Raw genomic sequence first — 19,858 nt, forward strand, 5'->3', positions numbered from 1 at the left:
TAACCCTTGTGTTGCCTTCGGGTCAATTTGACCCGATTCAATGTTTCACCCTCCTGTCGCCTTCGGGTCAATATGACCCGATTCAATGTTTAACCCTCCTGTTACCTTTATATTTACTAACATATTTTACCCTTGAGGTCAATATGACCCCAGCTATTAAAATCTCCAGAAAATTATTAGAATTAATATTGTTTTCCAAGTTTAAGTGTGAGGTACTTTATGTTTGTTTGTTGACTCCCGAAAGAACACCGACATTAAACATTGAATCGGGTCAAATTGACCCGAAGGCGGCAGGAGGGTTAAATATTGAATCGGGTCAAAATGACCCGAAGGCAACACAAGGGTTAAGAGAACTCGACACATCTCGTTCAATCTTTGCTCCTTTTAGTGACCTCACATTTTGTGTTTTTTAGGTTTTATTTAACGGTAAGTTTCACATTTACACATTAAAAACCCTGTTGAGAAATCCCACCTGTCATCCTCTGTGATGGTTTTCTAACTGGAGAACGGCTCATCTTATTGAACCAACTAATTATTGCGTAATGGTAGTGGACGACATTTTTTTTGGGTGTATTTCCTTCTGCAGATTTTCTTGAATCCGGGTCGGATTCGTGATGCATTTGAATGAGAACATGGCTAGTGTAGATTATGTTGTGTCATTTAATAGATTTCTCTCCTCAACCATTTCGCTCACAGCTCCGCCGCACGGTAGGTGTGAGGCGAACGGTTGCTTTCCCCATCGCAAAACAAGAAATCCTTCACCTTGCCGGAGCCTGAATGCATCGCTTGTAAAACGCTCTGCTTCTTTCCTCTCCGCTTCTCGTCCCACAATGTGACCGTGTTCAGTTTGGGACCCGGAGAGCGACGTGGGATTATCAGGTGTTTTTTGGAGTAGAGTCGTGCCCCGAAATTCAATTTGCAGCCGAGAGGAGCCGCGGGACGCGTCGGCTGTGTGCTTTGAGCTCCGCGGTCGCTCTGCCAGGTTTGAAGTCGCTCGTGATAGACCTCTTGTTGACGATGGGATGGAGTTCAGTCTATAAGCCTCTCCGGGACCACGTGCCCGTGTGGAATTCTTGGTTTCCTTTCGTAGATTCTATGAGTTACAAGTTGATGAGGCAGCATATACGTTTAGAAATACACACCATTGGGAGTTTTTTTTTTACCTGCCTCACTGAAAGAGTTGTTGTCTCGCTGCATGTGCATTGTGATGTCACACTCTATTTATCCTAACCCTATTAGCATAGAAATAATGACCAAATGATGATGATGCATTTTTAGCGTAAATTTTTTTTTATTTGTAAGCCCCCTCAGACTTGGATTTTTTTAGATTATATGCAGGTTTTTTTCCTGCCGCTGCCTCAGTGTCGCTGATCCAACAGCAACACAAAGGGGACATGCGCTCGGTGGCATATACACACATTATCCTTGGCATTAAAGCTTTTTTTTCGCCGTTTTCAGCTGTGTGTGTGTGTGTGTGCAATAGCTTTGCCTTAGTCTGAAAAACAGATTATCCGTGCACACTAAAAGAAATACACGACAACTGTTTTGTGTGTTTTATGTATTTGTGGATGTGAAATGATGGAATCTCTAGCCGGTCATACCTGTGGCTGCATCGATGTGAGATACGGGAGGAGGAGGAGGGGGGGGGGGGGGGGGACTTGTTTAGAGCCAAGACGAGTTCTGCTCCCGGACAACCTCGCCGCCGTTGGGAGCCGCCGGGGTCGACCGTGATGGGGTGTTAGATTCAATCAATTTCCACTTGAAGAGCGGAGCAGGTGAAATCTCTCCGCTGTTACCGGCGCTGACGCTCTTCTCTCACGGAAAATTCATCGGCATAAAAGCTTCAACCGGCCAAGTGTTGGAACCCATTAACACTAGTGCATTCATGGTTCCACTTGCACACACATACGCACACACACACACACACACACACGCATAGGCACACCAACACCGATGCATCTCCAGCCGGCTGGCAGGTGGCCAATAAAAAGGTTAATTGCAGTGTAGTGAGTGCAGGCCATTAGGCCGCCATCAGACCCGGGAATGACCCCGCGGCTCGTTCTTCTGAAAGCAACGCCGCCGCCGCTTCCGCACTTCGCCGATTTTTGCTCCTCGGCTTCACCTCCTGACATCGGCGGGCTCGCAATGCTTTCATTTTTACGCGTTACATTTCTATGAGACGCAGCGAGCGGGTAAACGCGACACCTCCCGTCGTCGCCGGCGTCTCGCTTCTCCTCGGCGGTGGAAGACGGACACGTGAGAAATGTTCACGTCGTATTACATTTGGACGCCAGAAAATACAAAGACGTGTCCGTCTCGCTACATGCGGATTACAATAAATACTCGAACAAACAAATCGCTCCACGAACGCCGTCGATTGCACCGCTGTCGTGAACGATAACCGCGAGAACGACGTTACGTCGTGATCTGTTGAGCGATGAATGCCCGTTGCAGCCGCTGGAAGCAACCCCCCCCAAAAGTCTTTTGACATTATATATGAATATTGAACCCCCTGTGGTAAATATAGATATAAAAAACCAGGGTATTCTGGTTGTTAGGACGGTTCTTATTCCCCACGATGCCTTTTGAAGTCTCTCTCTTGCTCCTGGCGTTTCCTCGTTGCTCTTGCTTTGTCATCCACTGTCTCGCCGTGTGTTTCCTCCTGTGTGTGACAGTCAGATACCGTGGAGACGCAAGCAGACTCGGAAGGAGGAGAGAGAGGGGGGGGGGGGTGGAGCTCAAGCTTATGTATTCAGTTTGAGTCTCTGACAGAGAAAAGGAGGGGGGGGGGGAAAGAATTGTAGGGCAAGAGAGCAAGCGGTACACAACAGTGATGGCCGGGACACAGAGCGAGTAATGAGAAATCCCATTTTAACCGCCTCCTCCTCCTCCTCTTTAAGAATTGCGTGAGGTGAGCCCCCAGATGATAAAATGAATTAATTTAGCCCTTTCTCTCTCTCTCCTTCCCCCTATCTTGCGGCCTCTTTGTTTTCCTCCCTGACCTCTCGGTATGCAGATGAGACGGATCTCTCGTTTGAATATAATCAGCTTATTTTTGTTTTTCGGTGCGGCCGCCCCGTCGGCTCCCCTCTTGTTTTTAGAGCATTTCCCCTCTCTCTTTCTCCCTCACTTCAAGACGACGGCGGTGTATCGAGATAACCAAAAGCCACTTATCGCTCTGCTTTGATATCAGGTTTCACTGGATGGAGGAGGAGGAGGAGGAGGAGGAGGAGGAGGAGGATATTTAAGCGTGCTCCTCCTTTGATAGGGTCGGACGCCCTTTGAAGGATTTAGGGAGGGGGTGTCGGCACATTCTTTAATCCTTTTTTGATGTATTTTGATCTGTTTTGTGTGTGTGTGTGTGTGTGTGGGGGGGGGGGGGCGGGGCTTCACCCCCCCCCCAAGGACATGGCAGCTTGCAAACATGAAAAGGGATAATTGCGGCGCTATTGCGCGCGTAGCCCTTTGTGGTTATTGTGGGAGACGCTTTGTAGGACACGCAGTCGGTTAATTAAGTTGGCATCCGAACATATCGAGAATAATCAAACTTCATTTGTGTTTCCACAACAAATAATTTGAATGTCAAGCCGAGACGGAGGAAAGACACTCGGTTGGGATGAAACATCACAGTAAACAAGCGTTTAGTTGGATAATATGTGAATAAACTCGGTGAGATTATACCGCCAAGGACCTTTAAATAAATATATATATATTCTGCTCCTTGTGTGCGTTACTGTGTCGAGAGGTTGTGTCGTTGTTGGTGCCGTTCATTTGTGGCGTTTTTAACTGGGTTTCTCATGTTTCGTCGACCCGCTGGTGTCACACACCGTCCCCCCCCCCTTTTGGTTTATCGGTTTCCTTCCCTTCTTTCGAGCCCTTGGTCCCTCCACACTTTAAGGGCCCTGCAGCCTCCTGCTCGTATATCCGGTGGCGTCGTATCGGCCACATTGACCTGCACTTAAGCAACCTTTTACCTTCTTTACTGCTGACGCATTGTGTAAACAGGAAGCCGGCTTGTCCTTATCTGGTTATGCAACTTAGTGCAACATGGTCAACACAGCTGCAGATGAGTTTCTGATGAGGCTTCAATGCAGGGCAGGACGTTTACATGTTTTTTTTAGGGTGCAATGTTTACCCCCAGGGACTGAAACCCATTTTAAAAGAAATTGGGGGCACTTTTTAAAACTTATGAAATAACATTTAACCGTTGTTCAAAATAATAAATATAGTTATTTAGGCTTACAGTATATGAGCAATTGTCATCAAATGGCAATAAAAAGACTATTAGAGGAAATTATGGGGCCCCCCTCGGCCAAATTTATATTTCTTGGGGGCAGATTTGCCCTCATGTATTTGAGGCTGCTTCAATATTACGGGCGGCACGGTGGGGAGAAATATCCCATGTCGCTGTGACTTTTGCTTCCTCAATAGATTAATCCAAAATTAAACTGAAACAGAAATGAGGGGGGAAAAAAAGTATTTCTGCAGCTAAAGGTCACATTTAGAAGAAAAAAAGAAAACTAACATAATAATAATAACAACATAATTTTACTGCGCTGGTGTCAGTCAGAATGGAACATTACCTTTTGCTAAATCTGCTAAACTCGGCATCCGTCAGTTCACACACATACACACACATACACACACAGAAGGGCAAACTACAAAACTGCCGCATCTCAGAGTCTGATCTGTACCAACAGAGATAAAGCCCAATCAGATGATGTCGGACCGCTCACTGAGCGCTATTCATTCATCCTCCTCTTCACACGACCCAGAAAGAACACTCCTGCTACACTCTTTCACTGCTCACTCTTCATCCTTTCTCTCTGAATCAACCTCCTATCCTTTCTTCTTTTTTTTCTCCACCTTCTTTACTACCTCTCTCGACCCCTATATTTTGTCTTTATTATCCTTTCAGCCCTCTACCACACACACACATACACACACACACACACACACACACACCATTTTGCAGTTCCACAGTGGCTGCACCCAAGTTATAAAGTGCCAATAAACGGTAATAAATCTAAAAAAAACAAACGCTCACAAAAAAAACACCTCATCTCTCCCCAGTCTCAAAGTAACCCTCCTCGCCCCCTCCCCCCACCAGCAAAAAATACATCAACCATGTCATTGTTTTCCTCTTGTTTGTTAATGTGCACATGGGTCGTGTTGGTTCACAGCAAGATCGCTAAATAAAAATAAAAAACGTACAAAATCTTCTCAAGTCCCACTAAAAGTCAAGCCTTCAAACGCCCCAAAACGATGCTATGATAACGCGTCCTTTTGATCTAAGTAGGGTTGAAGTTTGGCCGCGGTGAACATGTCTAAAGCGATGTCACGTGTCTTCTCATGCACACGTTAAAGAACTGCTAATATCTCAAAACAAGAGATGTAAAGTTGAAGATCGAGGTGGAGTGACGGCCGCTGTCCTGATTTCCATCCGTCTCCGGTACGATCCCAAAGCGCCGCGGAAGAGGCCGCCGATGACGCAAGCGGCCGAGGCGCATTAATCCCACGTTGAGCCGAGAATGAAAACGTTCGGTTTCCCTCGCTGCGCGAGAAATGAAAAAGGAAAATGAGCGAAACTGCTGTGGAGAAAAAAAAAGGGGAAGAAGAATTGGGCGCCGCTGTAGCCGAGACTGGAGCCGAGACTGAGAAAATACGATGTGGGAAATGTCGGTTGAGGTGGGAGCTGTGGGGAGAGATCCATCTCTGGGGGGCCGTGTTGGCAGAGCGTCTGCTGGGCTGGAGGGAGACGACAGCTCCATGTTCCGTGGATTCACTGACTGATTAGGTCCTCTGGGTAGGTGGAGCGGCTGATGGAGACGGCCCCTTTCTCCACTCTCCAGACACCGCGGTGCCTGGTGTGTGTGTGTGTGTGTGGGGGGGGGGGGAATGTACGCCCATGTGCTTAACTGTCTGTACGTTTTTTCTCTCTTCATCGTTCCACACGAACTTTATTACGATTTAGTAAATTCAAAGTGCTCCGTTGTTTCTTCACACTTTACCCGTTTCTACTCAAGCTGGCCGTTCCGAAGTTTCTTCCTTTCTTGCCGACTAATGCTCCTACGAGGCTGAAACGCAACCTTTTTAAAATACGGGATACTTTTAAAACGGGCTCTGCTTTGCTGGGGGTTTTTTTACGCCGGTGATTCATCACGGCGAAGCTTTTCTAACTTGAAAGAATTCCATTTATTTTCTCGGGGTCCCAGAATGAAAAGTTAATGCAGCATTTCTTTTAACCCTCGTGATCACGTGCCGTCACTTTACCGTTGAACTAGTCGAACGTCCGGCCAAGATGGACCGAAAACAGTTGACCGTCGTCAGCCTGTAACGGCAAAGCCAAGCGGCATCAGAACCAAGATGCTCGAAATAATAGAAAAGAGGTCAATCCTGTGGTTGAACGTCCGGTCAACCGGCCCAAATGAAATGATGGACGGCCTACCTGCTCCTCACGGGAGTCTAGCACCAGCCCGTTGACCGCTGTGAGGACGAGCAGTAGCCACGGTCATGGTTTCCTTATCATAATGACAATATTTAGGGGGGAGGAGGGGGGGCGTTTGGGGGAGGCCTCAAGGGGACATGGGGTTTGTGTCGCGGGTGGCTTGATGGCCTTTTTTGCAAAATTTAGTGACATTTTGAGCTCGAGCTGCGAGCTCCAGTCATTGGAAAAAGTGTTTGCGACCCCTTGCTGGGTTTTTCCACTCGGATATATTCGAAATAAATAAATAAATAAAGGTCTAGCAGAATCCTGCTGAATGTGGACACAGACAGGACGCGTACTAATTACTCATTAAGCAAAGTCTTAATCAGCATTAACTGCAACAAAAATGCCGTAAGAGTTTTTTATTTTTTAGATCATGTGCCACAAGATGTACCGGCGAGGGCTGACATATATAAATAATTAAAAGGCCGACGTTCTCTTCGGCACGACGAAGCTGCATTTAGAGTTTCTAATTATAAAGTGCGCTGTCCAATTGAATTCCCCTTTACCGAGGCTTTCTGCCACCGCGCCTTCGCCGCTGCAATTACTGCCTCCTAATGAGTGATAATTGACTGCTGCAGTCGGCAGGAGATGAACTCGGGCAGAATGACGTCCCCCTCCCCCAACTCGCTGCACCTCCACCCCCTACCTGGACCCATGTTTTCAGCCCCCCCCCGATTGTGTTTCGGGCATCGTCTGCATGTCGAGGCATTCGCCGCCTCGAGAGACGTTTCCCTCCTAAACGCTCTCGTTCTCCCTCCGGACCCCGAGGGACGGAGTCGGTAGGAATCCAGTTAATCGGCTCGAGTGTTTTGTCTTCCGTAGACTCCTTTACTGCCATCTGCTCCACACATTTGTATGTGCTTGTATGCGAGTATCGTAGGATTTTACTTCAAATATGTCAACGCCTCCCGAGCCCCAGTGTGACACGGATGTTCTCGGATGTTTGTGGCGTTGATCATTTTAAATGGATCTCCGTGATACCAAAGGAATGAACCGTGAGGACGTTAAACCTGCATTTAAAATGAGTCGATTCTTGTTCTCCCCGTTGGTGAGCACAGCGACGCCGCTCGGGTTCTTGTGTTTTGGCCGAGGAATGTGATGTTCCCTCAATGAGGAGCTCTGCTTTAACAGAAAAGAACACGAGTCTGGAACCGATGAACTTGAGGAAAGAAGTTTCCGCTGCGCCAGGCAGATCTTCCCGACCATTTTGACTCATTTGAAATCTAGGTTTTTTGGTTTGTGTGTGTGTGTCGTTCTGGTGTGCCAACAATGTCTCTACAGGAGACGTGACTCTGTGTTTCCAGTCGTATTTACGCATCTAGTTTCGGTCCCTTGGTGTATTTGTCTGATGAAGGCTGACCCACGAAGTTCTGTCCCACATGCAGCCTCCATCACCACAGAGTCCCGCTGCAGGTGGAGCGCGTGGCACACAAAATATCGACATGGTTACTTTTCCGATGGATTCCTTCCCCTCCCACCGCGAGCATCGGGGGGAGGGGAATAAGAAAGATGGCGCTGCGCTTCCTAGAACCACCGAGGCCGAGCAGGCACGATGACAAACGGGAGAATTGAACGTGGTACAAAGATGAATTGTAAGTTTCCTTTATCAATGATATTTAAAAGAAACGATTTAAATATATATTAAATAGGGCTGTGAAACGATTAACATTTTTAATCAGGTTAATCAGAGGTTTCTGTGGATTAATCATGATTAATCACATATATACATTTATACACAGGGGTGCACATAACTTGCTCACCAGTGCGCGCGCCAGCATCGGAGCTCTGCCGCGCGCGAGCCGAAAAGAGTTGTTGACGGGGGTGGAGGTTCTGGGAAGGGTTCCGCGAGCACGTCGATTTATAGGCAACAATCTTTTTAATTCCACAAGCCGAGGTGTTATTACTCAGTCCCGCCCGGAGGATACGAGGTGGATTATGACACCAAAAAAATAGCTGCTTTGTGCCGGGAGTTTTACCACCTGGGGGAGGGCCTCTGTCGAAGCAGCGGAAAGTTTCTTTTCTGTTTCTGGAGCTTACAATCCGTCATTCTTGCAGTTTCTCTGAATCTGCACTCGAGAGCTTTTCTGTATTCCCCCCCCCCCCCCCCCCCCTCATTGACATTTACTGTCCGTGGCCTCCTGGCTTGCGGTTCTGCAGATAAAGATACCGACGCCGCCGCGGACCGCCGTGCTCATCTGCATCGGCCTTTCATCTCCCGGGGCCCCATCCGAGGGAGCAGGAAGGCAGTTTCGCGGGGGGTTGCGTATAAAAACGTCCCCGTGTTTCAAAGTCAAATTGGGCTTCATGGATCTTTTTAAACCCCCGCGAGAGACTTTTATTTAATTTTTTGGCATAATCTTTTCAAACACACCGCACATGGGCATAAAAAATAAGTGAGACTGAAAGTTTGTCTTCCGAGTTGATTCGCCGAACCTAGCCTCGGGTTTTGATATATTTATCTTTGCTTGTCTTGACACACGCTCTTTACATTTCTTTTTAGTTTCTTTCCAGAGAATAGCTTCAGCCACAATCATTCCGATATCACCGTATCTCGTGAGCCCCTTTACCTGTAGCTCCTCCCATTTTCACCACTAGAGGATGACAGTCATGGCGTATTCCTTTTTATTCCTTTTTATTCAGCACTCTCTCTCGAAAGATGTTCTGTGAGCGAAACGTGTGATTTCAGGGTGACGGAACAGGGATTTCATTTTGCTACTCTACAGGTAAATAAAATATGTTTTGTAATGGCATATTTTACTCGTGCTGAGGATGCACAAAAAATATGCAGCGACCGTGAGCCTTCATTGCATATTCGGCACTGAGAGAACGCCTCGCCCTGGGCACGGATGGAGAGTGTTGCGAAGAAACCGAAGTGCCAAGTGCTCAGTTGGTGAGCATCTTGGTTTTTATTATGCTTCGGAGACCTACGTTATTTATGGATTTACTTTATTTTTTCTCTCGGGACTGCATCCGAGTAGCTTTCCGTGAGCATTGAGAGGCGGGGCTTTAACTGAAAGGTGTGAGAGGTGACACCTCGGAAATCGATTCTCGCCGCTCCCTCTCGGCTCTTATCCCACGCTCAGTCGGCTGGAAGACAGAGAGTGCTTCTTGATGGCGGTGGAAAAATAAGTACCTCCCCCCCCCCCCCCCCCATCAGTACCCCTTTTACAATAACTATGGTACATTCCCTGATGTTTCTTCTTTCGTGGAAGTCTGCATTTTGTTGCTTTAAAGCTAAAGACAGACGGCCCACATTCCCCACTCACTGAGAGCCAATGGGAGGGGGGGAGGGGAGTTTGAGGGTGCAGGATGGACGGGCGGCGCTTGCCAAGTGTCTTCCTCCGCATTCTAATTCTGCAGAGCGGCGGGAGTGAAAATAAAAGCTGGGGGATGAATGGGGCGGCGTACGTGTTCTTCATCTGATTTAAAGAGGGTTTTCTTTTCTTTCGGGGGGGGGGGGGGGGGGGGGAGCTGCTGGAGCCTGTTAAGGCCTGCTCCGACGCAGACGCTCGTCTTGACGCGCCGGGGCCGCGACATGCGGGACGCAGGAGAGACGTGTGTGAGCATGAGCAGAGTGTGAGAAAGGAGGGAGAGAAGGAGAGAGATAAACGAAGGAGGTGAAGAGCAGGAAACAAACTCCAAAGGTGGGTGTGTGGGGGGGGGGGGGGGGATCATGATTTGCACGTGTGTGTGATTTCAGCGGCGTGTGGAGGCGTTTGACTCGCCGAGTTGAGTGTGATGAGGCTTGATTGATGATTCAAAAAAAACAAAAACGAGATAAATGCTTGTAGTTGTCGAGGCCCCCCTCCCCCGCTGTTCGTGTTGATGTGATGCAACCCATTGCATCCTGCTGCACCACACGGTTCAGCGTCTCTGAGGGGAAATTTGGCGACGAATCGACAGTAAATAATCCCCCAAAAAGTGCTCAAATCAATACGATTCGCACAAATACACACGTCCACGTCAACGTCGTGTGTTCCACCACCGGGATGGTTCCCACGAGTTTGTGTACTTTCAGTTAAAAGCAGCGACCTGTTCGAGGGCCGGTTGCCGAGCTTTCGGGGATACGTCGCCCCTCAAAGACCATTTACACATCCATCACTCGCCCTGACCTCGAATTCTTGAAGGAAACCGTTCCGTTTTTTTTCTCGCTTTCTCCCGCCGCATAATCATCTCGTGCCAGCTCGACTTTGTAAACGGATGCTCTGATACTATTTTTGCTTTCACATGGGACCGCCTGTTCACTTCACTTCAGTCGAGACTCAGTTTTTTGATACTTGGTTCACAGCGGAGGAATGGGAACAAAGTTTTCTTCAATAATTCGAAGTACCACGGGGGGGGGGGGGGTACATTTGATGTACAAGAAGACAAATGTTCCCTTTGAAGTCAAAGTTGTTTTGGGAGGGGCGCTCGCATGTACCGCGTGTAGATGTATATCAATTCATGCAAATATAGACTCACCAGAGGTTTGATTCTGTTGCGAGGCGTCGGACGCAGCATCTGCTCCGCCTTTGAGAGGCTGCAGATGGAGTAATTGCTCACGCCACTCCGCCCGACCGTCCAGGTGTTCCCGCAGATCTGTTGCATCCTTTCCCATTAGGGCCGGCTGATTGATTTAGATTGGCCTTCATCGGTACTTTGTCTTCTTCACCCGTCTCCCCCCCCCTGTATGAACGTTTCAAAACCTCTCTGCTTGGTGCTGTTTGTTTTGCCCTGGTGAAATAGATCAACGGATAAACAATCGGGGCCACCTGTGAATGTCGTCGTGCGATTCTCAAGTCGAATATGAACGTCGGCCTGTTTAATATGTGCGGCGGGCGTTTGTGTGTTTGCCGCCGCGGTGTTTAATCAGCGTCGCGCGTGTCGTCTGCATGTCACCAGACGGGGCTAATGAACTTTGAAAGTGTGTTCATGTTTTCTGTCTTCGCGGAGAGATCGGCGTTCTCGTCGTGTCGGATCCCGACCGCGGCGTCGTCGAGGAAGATGTTTACATGAGTTTTGGAAAAAGAGAGGAGGAGAAAACAAACATAATTTTTGATCCTTTAAAAAAAAAAATTTGATAGGCGCATGCAATCAGCTGTATTCACCGTTGGAATAAAGCGTATACACTTCTAATCATCCCACCGATGCAGCGTTTCCACCTTTCCATTCTTTTGTGGAGCGCTCTCGACTCCTCTTGATGAAACTCGACATTCTGTCGATCATCTCTCGAAGCCAATTTTCCATTTTTCGCAATTAAACTTCAACCTGTCACCGGGATGTCGATCCTAAATTTGAAAACTCTCGTCGGCGGCACACACAGAGTAAACTTTCCTATCTTGGCTTTGGATTTTAAATGAGCGCAACAGATGATGTGTTTGAAAAAAAAAAAAAAAAAAAAAGGAGAAGACGATTAATGTGGATGTGGCTCTGCTCATGTGCCTCAACGTCACGCCTCCCGATGAGGCAAACGATGACGAATGCCCTCGGCCACGTTGAGTGACATCGCGACACCATCGCCCTGCACTGCATCCGTGACTTCAGAAGCATCTGCTGCCACTCCGCGCACAGTCTGCTCCTCCGGTAAGAAGAGGCGCTCGTAGAGAAACCCATCCGTCTCACGATGGGCCGTCAGCAGCCGTTTTGCCCGCCTCTTTTTTATTTTATTTTTATTTTTGAAAGACAATTCCCCTCGAGCTGATGCTTTGTGTGACATGGTTGACTGCTTGCCTCATTATGTCTGCACAGCGCAGTTCATTATCAACGGCACCACGAGAAGAAAACCCCCCCCCAAGTTGATATTTCCCACATGGCAGCTGCAGAAACGGACCCTCTGTGAATATGTGCCACGATGCTCTTTAAACACATGGACATGTTTTCATGTCATAATTTTGGGTTCTGCCTTTTCGAAGCACACACCCACACACTGTTTTTTAAAAGATGAGTGCTAAATGCCAAATAAGACGTCGGCTGAGGGCTCGTGTGCACATTTGCATTTAGTTCCCATCTGTCGGATGCAAACGAGGAAAGTTCTGTGGGAAAGTGGTCTGCCCTTTCGTCGGTGTGCTGTGATGACACACTGCAGGTCAGCCTTTTAAAAATGTATAGATTTTTAGGATCTGTATGAGAAGCTGGTTTGCTGAAGTACATTACGGGTGGGATCCCCACTGCATGCCGTGGTTCTACCGTCTCTCTGGACATCTCCAGGTCTCCGTTTCACCCCCCCCCCCTCCTTACTTCATCATTCCTGCTCAGGAAGATCCTCCATTTTTTTTTCTTCCCTTCCTCCCTCGTCCTCCATCCATCTCATTTCTCTGCTAGTTGGAGCTTAGACAGAGCAACAGGGCCAGCCGATAGCATCTACAGATGTGCCGCCAACATCCCCCCCCCGAGATAAGAACCCGGCAGCAGCAAACAAAAGAGCTCCCACGTGAAGGTGGAGGGCAAAGAGAGAGAGGGGGGGGGGGGGGGAAACTGGATGCATGTGTGGTGGAGAGGCTGGAAAGAGATTGTAAGGGAGGGCTCGGACGGTGCTGCATGGAGGGAGGGGTGGAGAGGTTATCCCTTCAGCTCGTATCTGTGTGTCCATCAACAGCGGGACAGCGGTGTGTTTGTCTCCTTTATCTGGACGGCCTGTTGAGCTGTCGGGCCCTTCATTCCAGGGGGGCGGGGGGCCACTTGATGAAGGATGCGAGGGCGGGCCGGCGATGGCTGCTCTTCTTCCGCGGCGCCTTCTGTCGGCTTCGACGGACGCCTCCCTCGTCATGCCGCACGTGACTCCTCTGTCGAGCTCCTCTCCGCGTCCTCCTCTTACCTCTCACCTCCTCCTCCTCTCCGGGTGGGGGGGGGGAGGGTGCGAGTACGCTCGTAGTACCAACACATTTATCCGCGGTCGGGTAATGGGAGCAGGCGCTGCCGCGGTCTCCCGTGGCAACGACCTCTGCAGAAGGTCAGCCCCTCCGAAATGGGCCAAGAGTGAGCCGAGTTCCCCGTGATACAATAAGACACCTTTAACGTGATTACGGGCCCTAATGGAATCAGTATTGTTTCGGCTGCAACTCAATTACCTGTAATGAAAAAGGGCTCGCTTCTCCCAGATTACCGCGAACATGTGATACACGGGAAGGCAAAGATTAAATGCTGACCTGCTGACCTGCAGGTGCTGCATTAGTCCAACATGGACACACACGGTCGCATCCCCCCCCCCTCCCGATGTAAGAGTGATGGGACGTGTTTTGTGGTCAAAGCAGCGTCTGTAAGTCGCTTGGCGAACACCTCGTCTCCCTGCAGTATTGGTAGACGTGTTTTTTTTTTTATGTCAGCCGACGGAGAGCCCCGCTCGATCTGTGACGAGCACACGCTCCGATAAATTATTCACCATTTTAAAGTCCCCCGTTATTTAGTTCATTTAAAAGCTTTTTCATTTGAAGCAGCAAAGTGCGTATATGTTGGCTTCCCGCCAGCAGGGACTCAGGACTCCGACAGCCGGGCTCCAGTCCCGGGTGTCCTCCTCTCCTTCCTGTGTCCGTAGTGTGCCCAGTCCGATCAATCCCCTCGTTGAGATCCGGACTCGAAGTGAGCCAAGCTACCCCGGCATGTGGTCCGGCCGATGGGATCCGATCCCGGAGCGTACGGACTCGACGGTGAACGCGTCGCGGCGTGATCGGATGACCAAAGGCACGTTGAGAAACGGAATTGCCTGGTGCCATCTTCTCAAATGAGGATTCGCTGCCTTTAAAAACTTTTTTTTGTCTGACGTGTAGATAAGTGGAATATTTTTAAGGACTTCTTCACCTCTTTTAACATTGGAACAAATAAATGAATCTACCAATGAAGAGAATATTTTGCAGATTAGTCTGAAACGAAAATAGTTGCAGCCTTATGTCCCAGTTTCTTATTATATATATATTTTTTTTATTAAAAGAAGCAACAATTAATCCCCCTAAATAGCGGACATAAGCGTGGAAAGAAAATCATCACATTTGTATCTCAGGTTTGTTGGTTTTACTCGTTATAGCTTGCACAAATATATACATAATCGTTGTAGTTCAATTAAAGCTCCTTAGTAAAAAAATAAGCATTGGGAGATGTATACCGTGACTGTCACTTGATTTGTCAGATATTTAATTTTATGTCTGGTTATTTGTATCCTAGAGCAGTTTCTCAGCTAGTTTACCTCATGATGACGCACAGTATAAGTATGAAAAATATATTACATACCGGAGCTGTATGCTTGTGACTTGACTTGAGGCTTGAAGGCAAAAAGCTGAGGAGACTTGATTTTAGTCTCATAAATATTGAAAACTAGTATATTGTATGTGTTTTTTCTTCTTTTGGAGCACTGCTAAACTGTGATGAATAATTAATACCGTAACCAGGAAGTGCGTAACATCTCCATAACTTAATGCAAACTCTCGGATGTAGCTGCGCCCCGCAGTAAAAAAATAGAGAAATTTGCCTTTTTTATCAAGAAATTAGTAGATCCATGAGTATATAAATTTGTTCCCATCTTTTCCAACATATAGCATATTTATCTTTCTGCATATTTATCTTTATCTTTCCAAGGCAAAAATAATTCTGACCCTCAAATTACTTTTTTACGTACTTCTTTTAGTTATCAAAAGAGCTCCAAATATTTGTTCAAACATTAAAGATTATGTTTTCATGTGTCTCTTTGTTTCGTATTAATTAATCAACATTTCTTATACTTTAACAAATTGTATTTATTTTATTTTATTTATTTTGTATTTTATTAAAAATATATTTTTAAAGCTCAATGATGAATCATATCAACTTAGACTTGAAAGTCACCTTCCTGCAACCTGTGTGTAATCCATCACATACTGTATGTTGAGTTGCCAATTTTTTCTTATGGATCTACAGCCTACTTCCTCTTTGAACTGGAAATCTGGCTTGAACGTTCCCATGGCAACAGCCTGACCCTGCCTTCATGTGTCCTTCTCCATCCGTCAGCGTGGAGCCGCTCCTCTCGCCCGCTTGCCCCAACGGGCGACCCGGAGCTGTCAGAGCGCCGACTGCGCTTCATCCCCACGTATCATTTCCCGCAACGACGCAGCTGATCGAGTGTTTATTTCATTGGAGGTTCTCTTTTCTTTTACACTATCCAGCAATCAGAATGCGCGACTTGTCACCCGTACAATGGAGAGGCGGCGTGGCGTTCAGAGCCGGCGCTCGTTGTCTTTTCCCCCAGGAAGACGTTAGCAGGACAACGTGCACGTCTTCATGGGGGAAAAGAAACAAAACAAAGGGAGGAATTGCTTCTGCAAAGAGTGAGACGTGTTGTGATCGGGCTGCCGGTGACTCTAGACAGCAGCTGCGCCCCGATAGTCATAAATGTTCAGAAGGGCAACATCTGGTCGCCACCCGGAGTGGTTTAGCAGCTAAAGAGATCCCCCCCCCCCCGCCCCCGGCTCAGAGCGATCAGAGAGGTTGAGCCCTGCATCGTTAGCGTAACACACTTTAAAGGTGTCTGAGGGCTGTGGATCAATGCCCCCCCACCCTACCTTCTCTCCCCACCCACTCACCGAACACACACACACAAGTTCCCATCTGCGTATTTTTCGTTCTTCCACAATGACATGATGCGTGTGTCTCTCCAGGTTGTCACGTTGGGAAATTGTACCAATCGTTGTGACACCAGTTTTTTTCTTAACCTGAGACGGTGACTGGTTAAAGGTCAGGATGTGACCCTGATGTCATCGCCCGAAACCCCAGAGGGACATTTCTTTAACAGCCCGTGCAGAAAAAAGCGAGAGCCGCCGCCGTCCGCGCCGTTATGTGCCTTGTTTTTTGTTGTTGCTCTGAACACATTTGGTGGCGTTCAGAAGCTCTGATGCACATGTTGCTCCAGTGTGCCTGAGGGTTATTTTGGGAGCAAGCCATTTTCTGTTTCGTTGTTGTTGTTTTTAGCTCCGTCGTAAACCGGTTTATCTGAACAGACAGCTGTTTGGATCAGATGGAAACTGAACGTATTTGATGAATGAACATTTTGACTAGTTTTATGGTCAAGGCATCCCCCCCCCCCCCCGTATCCGTGTCCCCCTAGGTAGACGAACACGTTTCATCACCTCCTCGCCGCGTCAGGCCTGTCAGGCTTCATCCATGATGCAGTGCCTCTGTGACTCCTTTATTAGATTCCAACACACACAGTCATTAATTAATCCTGTTTTCATTCTATTACGGATGCGGTTCTCCTTTTTAACTGTCGGGTGGGAGGGGGGGGGTGGAGAACATCGTCAGACATATCTCTTACGAGCTGACGGGACCCTCACAGTTCCTGTTGGGCTCCTCTAGACCAGGGGTCCCCAACCCCCGGTCCGCGGCTTGGTTGGAACCGGGCCGTGGAAAAAAAGTGAATAAATAAAGTTTTTTTTTTTTTTTTTAAATCAGTCTGAAAAATATCTTCTTTTGAAAAAGGACCGGATACATCCGTGTGTACGTCTGAGCCGCGTTCAGGAGTCTTAAAGTTCGGGTTTATCGCTGCAGGCGGCACAGTGACAAAGAATCTTAAAACAGATTCAACCTGCTCAATGAATTCTGTCACTTCGAAATGACAACTGTTTTCAAGTTGCCGATAAAGTCGCTGCTGTGTGGGCGGCGAACAATGAATATTCTACATGTTTCAGGCGTTGACGACGGTGGAAGAGGCTTTTAAAAGAGTTTGAGCGTACTCCAACCACAAAAGACCCGACTGCAAAAGAATAGACCTGCAACCCATTTGTAAACAAAAAAAATGTGTTCGAGATGCAAATGACGGTGGCCTGGACATTTCACACAACAACTCTGTGTTCTAATGACAGCGACCAGAACTCTGTTCGAGCAGCGGGACAAACACGCCGCCTGTGTCGCGCCGTATTAGCGTGTTGCTGTGGCTGGTCAACAAGCGCCACACACTAATTCGAATGATGAGTTGTAGTTTTGGCACTTTATGCCCTTCGTATAATTTATATGGTCATATTTATTATGTCATTTATATTGCCGGTCCGTGAAAATAATTTCTGACACGGAACCGGTCCGTGGCTCAAAAAAGGTTGGGGACCGCTGCTCTAGACCATGTCTGGCATTGAAGCTCTCAGTTTATCATGCAACTCTGAACGTTAAAAATAGTTTTATATATATATATATATATAAAACAATTTTTATTTTTATATATATTTTTATATATATATTTTATTTTTATATATATATATATATATATATATATATATATATATGCGTATATGTATTTTTCGATGAACACCCAAAGTCTTTATCATAAATTCCTGGCTCTGCATTTCTGATATCTACAACTATCATGCCACGCAAAGTTTGTATTTAAACACTGAGGTTTTCTTTGTGAAACGCATATATTGTGTATTAAAGTAAAACTCCCTCTCGGCGGCGGATTTAAAGAAGTCATGCTGTGGTTTCCCTGCAACGTGCGGCGCGGAGCCCCGTTGGATCACCGCCGAAGCGCCACCCGCCAAAGCTGAACTCCACCATCGTCGAGGCTGCACTCGAGAGATGGAGTAATCTTTTCTTCTCTCGGTGCAATTAGCCCTGAAGTGCCTTTTTATTTATTATTTAGAGCGATATCGAGTGAACAATGTTGTCTTCGTGTTTTGGAGAGAATGCGTTTGACCGAGTTTCGCAACGCAATTAAAGTTTGATAGCAGAAATCTCAGCATCTGTCTCTTATGTTGTTGTTGATGGTTGTTTACTGCATCCCCGCTCGCATCGGCGTCTTCCTAATCGCACACGCTTTACCAGCGGGGGAGATTTATTTCCTCCCGTTAAAAACCCTCTGAACATTTTGGGTCCAGCCGAGCTTTCGCAGAAGCCCGGAAGGAATCGCACCACCGGCATTTTTCATCCAATCATAAGGAGTGAAAAACGTAAACCCTGACATCGGATGGATGAATCTCAAATAAGTGAAATATCTCGTTTTTTCTTTATTTCTCATGACTGGTACAGAAGCGTCTACATCGAAACACTTTCTCCTTTTTTAAATTGTTTTTATATCTCACTCGTTTACCAATTCATAACGTGCGAGCTAACAACCCCACAATGCAGTGCGGTTTGTACTATTGTAATATTCAGCGCTTGTCGACACTGTCCGGGGTGTTGATGCAACTCCTATTTATTTGTATATTGATATCTTGATGCAATGAATAATTCACACACGTACAGAATGCAAGACTTTCCATACCAACGGCAACTTTTTACCACTAATTAAAAGTTAAAACTTTACGCTTTCTGAATGCGATGTGCTGCCGTGGTAAATATTTGATGATATTAGCAGGTCTACCAAAATACCGATGACTCGGTGGAGTTTTGTTTGAATTGTAAGTTTCCAAAAAATCCTCTGGAAATCCAAACTGTCAATAAGACGCGAGCGCTCTCCGGTTTTCACCGCGAGACTGGAACCCCGGGCACGCCGGCTGAGTGGCACGGTTTCCTGTAATGGAGGAATATTCTTCTCCCCCGCAGCTCTGAAACCTTCAATTAGGGAATTAATAATCACTTAGGCTGCAGCTGGCCTGAAAGGCAGCAGGAACAGAGGGAGCGGCCCTGGACTGAATAAAGCACGCATTGTACATAGTGGACGGGGAGATTTCTACAGCAGGGAAAATACATTTAGAGCGCGGCTAAGCACACACTCTCCTCAAAGCCAATGCGTCTCATAGACATTATTGTCTTTCTGGGGGGAGGGGCTGCTTAATTAAACCCCCCCCTCCTCCCCCATTCTCCATTCCAAGTCTCACATTCTCATCGCCGTTGATGGGAAGTCTTCACGCCGTAATGTCCTCTTGGATCCAACACCTCACTGGCTGGAATTGTTTGTTTTTTTGGGCTCGGCAAACTCGATTTGGCTCCGTCTATTGAAATTCAGAGAAGCGCTAACAATAGGGTGGTGGTCGTCGTTCTGTCCGTGTGGGCGGGCGGGCGGGGGGGTGCAAAACTGTAGTAGACGTGGTGATAAGGAAAAGACAATGTTGACGTGGAAATCGGCGGAGCAACTTTTCTGGAGGAGGGATTAATGCGCTTTGAGGGAACGCTCGACTCCCTTCAGACGGCCGTACGCTGACAAATATCAATTTGTAACAGTCGGTGCATTCTAGGAATTATTCTGACCTGAAGGGCTTCAATCTACTTTCTTAGTGTACCCACTTTTCCTCCGGCGTGTCCTGTGTGTGTGCTTCAATTTCAGGTATTGATTTCCCCACATATCCCAGAATGACTTTTTCCCGCCAACCCCCCCAGAGAATGGCCGTGCACTTGTTGGAGAGGGAGAGGAAAGAGAGGGAGAGAGAAAATGATGGCGCGATCACAGCGAGGGTCCCGGTTGTGGCCGTGTTGCATTCTGCTCGACTGACTCCGCTATCGCTG

General features: G+C 47.4%; 1 protein-coding gene across 9 annotated transcripts in view; it reads left to right on the forward strand.

Annotated features, from left to right (window-relative positions):
* The window catches only part of neo1a (neogenin 1a), a 145,103-nt gene that overhangs the window by 47,868 nt on the left and 77,377 nt on the right, over nt 1-19,858 (forward strand). The window lies entirely within an intron of this gene.

Source organism: Pseudoliparis swirei, chromosome 4 (assembly GCF_029220125.1).
Source record: "Pseudoliparis swirei isolate HS2019 ecotype Mariana Trench chromosome 4, NWPU_hadal_v1, whole genome shotgun sequence".
Taxonomy (NCBI): Eukaryota; Metazoa; Chordata; class Actinopteri; order Perciformes; family Liparidae; genus Pseudoliparis; species Pseudoliparis swirei.